The sequence below is a fragment of the Elephantulus edwardii genome, unplaced genomic scaffold, assembly GCF_000299155.1.
Source record: "Elephantulus edwardii isolate Elephantulus edwardi_28Jun2011 unplaced genomic scaffold, EleEdw1.0 scaffold00023, whole genome shotgun sequence".
Classification (NCBI taxonomy): Eukaryota; Metazoa; Chordata; class Mammalia; order Macroscelidea; family Macroscelididae; genus Elephantulus; species Elephantulus edwardii.
In genome coordinates this window covers 232,785-239,336 of record NW_006399773.1, presented here as the reverse complement: position 1 = coordinate 239,336, position 6,552 = coordinate 232,785, and positions in this window count along the sequence as shown.

Below are 6,552 nucleotides of genomic sequence, written 5' to 3'. Positions count from 1 at the left end.
CAATGCAGTTTAATATTCCATTGTTTGAATATACCACAGCTTCTCTATCCATTCATTTGTTGATAGGCACTTAGGTTGTTTCCAACTCTTTGCTATTGTAAACAAAGCTGCAATAAATATGGGTGTGCATTTTTCTGTTTGGGTGGCAGTTACGGCTTCTTTGGGGTATATTCCCAGTAGTGGAATTGCTAGGTCAAATGGTATTTCTATTTGCAACTTTTTGAGAAAGCGCCATACTACCTTCCACCGTGGTTGCACCATACTTTACTTTGTCTTATTGAACTGCTCTTTGAAATCTTCTGTTCAATTCTCCTATTTCATCACTTCTTTTAAATTTAGCTTCTTTACATTCAAAATCAAGTTTCAGTCTCTTCTGTCTTTTAATGACTTTTTGCTTTCTTATATGGTAATCTTGATGTCAGCCCACAGCTCGTCTGGTCTTCAGTCATTGATTAGTGACCAATGCATCAGTTCTTGAAATAGACTCTAAATCCAGGTCAAATATATGCAAGATTGTATGTGTTCTCTCATGGACTTGTATTCATTTTCAATACACTTTAGCTTGAATTTTTTATGAGCAATGATAGTCTCTTCCACAGCTGACCCCTGACCTTGTTCTAACTGATGATATTGATCTTCTCCACTGTCTCTTTCTATATATGTAGTTGATTTTTTATTCTACACTAGACTCCCAGAAACAGGCATGACTGAGGAAGTATTAGCTTATCAGAAAAAAGTGTCCTGTCTTGCCAGCATTCCGGACCATCTTGTAATACACTGAATGGTGTAACTTTGAATGTTGAATGGTCCTACTCATGCACTGTGGATCTATTGCTACTGAATTAGGGCCTCTACTGAATTAGGGCCTCTTGATATCCCATACTTGACTCCTCTGATGGTGTTTCAGTCAGTTGTGAATTTGTAACCTTTAGCTCCTGCTCCAACAGTACAAGAATGTACCCTGTTCCTTGGTCTGATAGAGCAGCCCTGTCACTGTAGGACAATGGTTGTCTCCCCAGTCTGTATCCTTTTTATCCCTCAGTTAACATCATTTGTTTTTATTTAAGCCGACTCCATGATGTTACTCTACAACAGCATTGATTAAAATACTATTATATATCCTTTTCAATTACGGCAATGATAAAAATACTATTATTTAACAGATATCTTTTAAATTATTTTGCATCTGAAAGTTGGAAAATGACTAAAGATGACAAAAAAAGAAAAGAAAGAATCAAGGTGAAGAGTACTGAATAAGTCATGGACTGCCAAAAGAACAGATAAATACATCTTGGAGAAAGTGCAACCAGGTTTCTCCTTCGAGGCAAGGATGGGGAAACTTCGCTTCATGTACACTCACATATACACGCTATACATGTGGACATGTTGTTAAGAGGGCAGCCTTTGGAAAAAGACATCATGTGGGGGAAGGTGAAAGGTCATGTAAAGAGCCAGATGGATTTACACAATGACTGAACAAAGGCTATCAGAGCTGATGAGGATGGCACAGGATAGGGCAGGATTCAGACCCCTTGTTCACAGGGTCACTATGAACTATAGTTGAATCAAGGGCCCCTAACAACAACAATACATATTCAAATTCAAATTTATCCTTTTCTTTCAAAATGTTCTTTAAAGTTTCTCTCTATTTAGGAGCTATCAAGTCAAGTGGTCTAATATTGGTTTTAGAGTTTCTGTTCTACCTCCTAGTTCCTAAATAGAACCTGTAGTGTTAAAAAACTTGCACATGGTCATCTAACTTATTCCCCTGTAACAAAAGAGGAAGAAGACCCAGAAAGAGTAGTAGAAGGCACTCAAGTACTTGCTCGTTTGCCCCCATCAATTAACTACTACATCCATTCCCATGAAAGGAGACACAATGGCTACCATTGGGAAACTCTTTGATCAAAGATTCAATATATGGATCTGATCAGAAGGAAGGAAAGTATAGGACAAAACTTCAAATTCATATGAAAACTGAGTCTCCTGGGACTAGTGAAATTCCTGAGCCCAGTGCCCAGAATTACTCTTTAACTTTTAAGCCAAAATGATGCTATGAAGTTATATTAAAGCAAACAACCAAAACCAATGCCAAATTCATTATCGTGGAGTAATTTGGTGTCCTAGTGCCTAACTTTATGGGATAGCACAGATATGCTCATAGCATTCTAAGGTCAATCTTTATGGATTGACTCAGTGACTACCACAGTGGCTGGTAGGACAAAGATTGATCATGACAGAGCATGTCAGGATGGCACAGGGTAAGGTTCAAATTCTTCATAGATCATTGTTCTTTGAGTCATCTAATTGATGGCACCTAACAACAACAACAGCAATCTTTAGTGAGCAGACTACCACAAGACTGCAAACAACAAAACTCATGTGCATTTTGAGTCATAGCCACCATCCACAGCGTTTCTAAGACTAAGACTTTTACAGGAGAGCCATCATCTTTCTCTCACTGACAGCACTAGTGAACTTGGGCATGATGCAGATGAGCACCTAAATTTCTCTTCTGTTCCTTGGCTGTGTGACTAAAGTTGTTAAACCTTTCAGAGCATCTGAATGAAATTTGAACCTAATGTTAGATTGTATCCTGTTAATATCGAGGGAGGTATTGATATTTGTCTCACAGGAATTTTTTTCAATGAAAGGCTAATTTAGGTGATTTATGTAAATCATGTAGTAAACTTTCTGAAAAACCAACCCAAATCAGACCCCAGTGCATCAAATGGCTTCGACCTCATGTGACTTGGTTGGACAATGCGAAGTGTCCCACAAGGCTTCCAAGGGTACGCATATTTACAGAAGCAGACTGCCACCTCGTCCACGAAGCAGCTGGCGAGTTTGTACTGCTGACCTCTCCTTCCTGTTAGCAGGGAGTTCACGTGGCCTCGTAGGGGAAGAGTTGTACTGCCAACCTAAAGGCGTAGTGTGAATTTTCCTCAGGAGAAAGATGGGTAATCTCCCATGCAATTCACAATCTCTGAAAACCCACTGGAGGGTCAAAAATGAGCCAGCTTCAACTTGATGGCAAGAATTAAAGCTGGGGGTTTTCTGTTAGCATTCTAACGCTTTTAATCAGTGCATCACCAGGAATCTTAAAGTTTCTGAGTGTACTTAAAAAGAAATACAAATGCCCAGTAAAATTATGGGGACATTTGAGCCTCAAAAGATTATCTGTAAATCTTATATTGCTGTTTTTAAACACCACTGAGTCTATTTTTGGCTGGTAAAAACCAAGGTACGGTGTAGAAATGCACCAAAGGGTTTTCTAGCCTGTATTCTTAATGCAAGCAGCTCTCCAGGCTTTTCTGCTGGTGAGTGCAAACCACCAGCCTTTCAGATAGCTGCTGAGTGCTTAACTGCTGGGATACCGGCCTCCTTTTAAGTTATGTATAATGTATATTAAGAAGCCTTTGGGATGGTGTGTAATTTGCCAGGTTGTGAACATTAAAGACCTTGGTTCAAACCCACCAGGAACTTCAAGGGAGAGATGAACAGTCCCCTCCCATAAGGATTTACAGCCTTGAAAATGATGGTGAGGCATTATCAATTGGAATTGGATGCTGGATAGCATATCATTATCTCCACTTTAACATGGAGACACCCAAAGCTCTACACTGTTAAATGATGCTGCCAAGCTAATAGACAAATGTCAATCTGTCTGGTTTTACCAGTTTGCACACTATTTTTAGAAGAGTTCCAAAGGATTCCACATTCTACATGTACCTTCTGAAAGCCTTCTCAGCTGCCTTGGTTATATTGACTGTTTCATTTGCAGTCCAGACTATTCTAGCATACTTGTGATTGTATGTACAGCTCAGAGAGAATTAATGGCATAAGAAATGGGCAGCAGAAACAAAGAAGCAGAGCTTAGAATAAGCACAGTCACTTGTCCCAGAATCAGATATTTTAAAGATTTAGAGCAGAGTTTGTAATTTTTTTGCCTTTTGCAAAAATTGACCTATCCATACATCATAAAACAAAAACAAAAACAAAACACCAAAAACCGTCTGATAGCCTAGCAGTAAGAAACTGTGCTGCATTCCCAAAGGCACATGGTTTGAATCTACCAACTTGCTCTGCAAAAGAAGGATGGGCAATCTCCTCCCATGTGATTTACTGCTTCTGAAAACCTGGTGGAGGGTCAGCTCTGGGTCTGTTCCAACTCGACAGCACACAACGATAACAAAGATGAATAGAAATACATTGTCCAGCTCACCACCGGTGCCATAGTTCCATTTTTATATCACCTGACCAATTCATAGATGTACCTGCAAGGCATAGTTTTTGACTTTTGGCACAAGGAGATCATACTCTTATTTTTTAAAAAATTTAAAAATGGAGACACTGAGGCCTAAGTAGGCTACATACTTGACTCACAGACATACAACTGGATTAATCCAAACCAAATCCATTGTCGTCATCTCAATTCAGGCTCATAGCAACAGGGTTTCCCGGGCTTGTTGTGGAAGCAGACTGCCTCGTCTTTCTCCTGGGGTTTGAACTGCTGCCTTTGTAGTTAGAGCAGTTGAATTCTTTCACTATTACACCAGCTGCATTGTGGTGGTCAAAATTTCTGAGTCAGAGTGGTGAGAATTGTTTTTCTGCACTGATGACAGTGAGGTCAAAATGAAGAGTGCTGATGATTGGTAAAATTATACCTATATTTTGGAGTCCCTGGGTGGTGCAAAGGGTTAACAATCTTAGCAGCTGACTGAAAAGCTGGAGGTTCAAATCCACCCAGAGGTGTCTTGAGAGAAAGGCCTGGTGATCTACTTGGGGAAACCCAGCCACCAAAAACCCTGTGGACTATGACACAGTGGCAATGAGTCAAAGTCAGCTTGGCCACAACTCGCTTTTGAGGTTCTGTATTCCTAAGCATTATAAAAAGATTGTTTTAGGATTGTTATTTGGCACAGCAATGCAGAGTAGATTATGGGGTGCATGCATATACAGCAGGAAGACTTTTGTGACGCACTCACAGTAAAATTAATAATAGAAGAGAGTAAGTAGTGAAGGTGGTATTCTATGCACTGGTGATATGTGTACAGAGATATTCATCCTCAAAGCCTAAGGTACATGTGGATGGGGCATGGACCTGGAAGATTTCACTAAATAACTACCTAAAGAAATGAACTGCACTTCTCAAGTGATGTACAAATATAAATGTTCTTGAATTCTGAAAGTTTTACATATAATATCTCAGAAACAGTATTATGTGTAACATCTGGTGGCTTTGTATGATGGGCTGCCAGAAAGCAGTTATGACTCAGTTGTTGTTGTTGTTGTTGGATGCAGGGACTGGACACAGCTGCTCAGCATTTAAACTGAGTTATGCGTATGACTGGCCATGTACAAACTAATGCTCTTAATTACCATTGACAACATCATTTACAAATTATACTATGACGTGACGTGGTATAGCAAAAAAGGTACTGAGTATGACGTTGGTGTAGAAACAGAACTGCAAGTTGCAAACCTTCATTACCAAGGCATGTATGCACTGCTGATGGAAATGGATGCAATTCCGAATTTTCTCATGAAAACAAAGGTAGCTAAGTACTGAGGGGGAAAAAAAGCAGAAACTCCTAAGTAGGTAAAGTAAAAGAGCTGTTTTTACAGGGTAAAGTTGGAGAAATTGCCAAATCTCTCAGAATCTATGTGGAACAATAAAGAGAGATGAAAGATTAACTCATAAATATTCTTGTTAGGAAATAAAAGACCAATCTATCAGGAACTTCTTTCCTATTGTCTCTGACTAGAAGCTGCTAAGTTACCAAAGATGTATGATTCCTCAGTTGCTGAAAAAAAAAAAAAGAAACTGTGAGTTTAATGATGTAGAAGTGGTGACAAACCTTTATATTCTGTGAAAAGAATCAAACTATATACTGTGTCAGAATCAGTGAGACTGGCTCAGGTTAGAGCAGAGGTCAGAGCTGCTGTACATAGCATCGCTGTGAGTTGCAGGTGACTTGATGTCACATAACAACGACAATATATTGCTACAGTGAAAGGTGTGTGGATTATATACAATTAATGGAATTATCACTATGATTTAAATTTAAAAAATGCTATCATTTCATTGAAAACTGTGAGATGAAACATAACAATGAAATGTTTCCCTAATGGAGACTGAGCAGACAAATTAACCTGGTTGTAAAGCTGACTTAGCTAAAACAATCTGATGTAGATATCTGGGCCTAGAACAACCATATATGTTAGTCCTTTAAACAATTATGCAGAGTGAAATACCTCAGTCACAATGGGACAAATGCTATATGGTGCCACTGTTGTAGAATAAGGCTGACATTAAGGGTGGGGGTAAGATCAAGAAAAACTGGATAAATTATGTTTACTGCATTGAAGCCAATGAGGGAAAGAATAGTTTAAAAGTAATATATTTTAGGGCATTATGATTATCATAAGAGTCAGGAATGAGGGTTGCAGAGTGGAGTATACTTGGGGTGGGAGTGCGGATATGCGGGGCTTCGGGATTGTATACCAATGAAGGAGTTTTTCTTTTGCTTTTCAAGGAGAGGAGCGAAC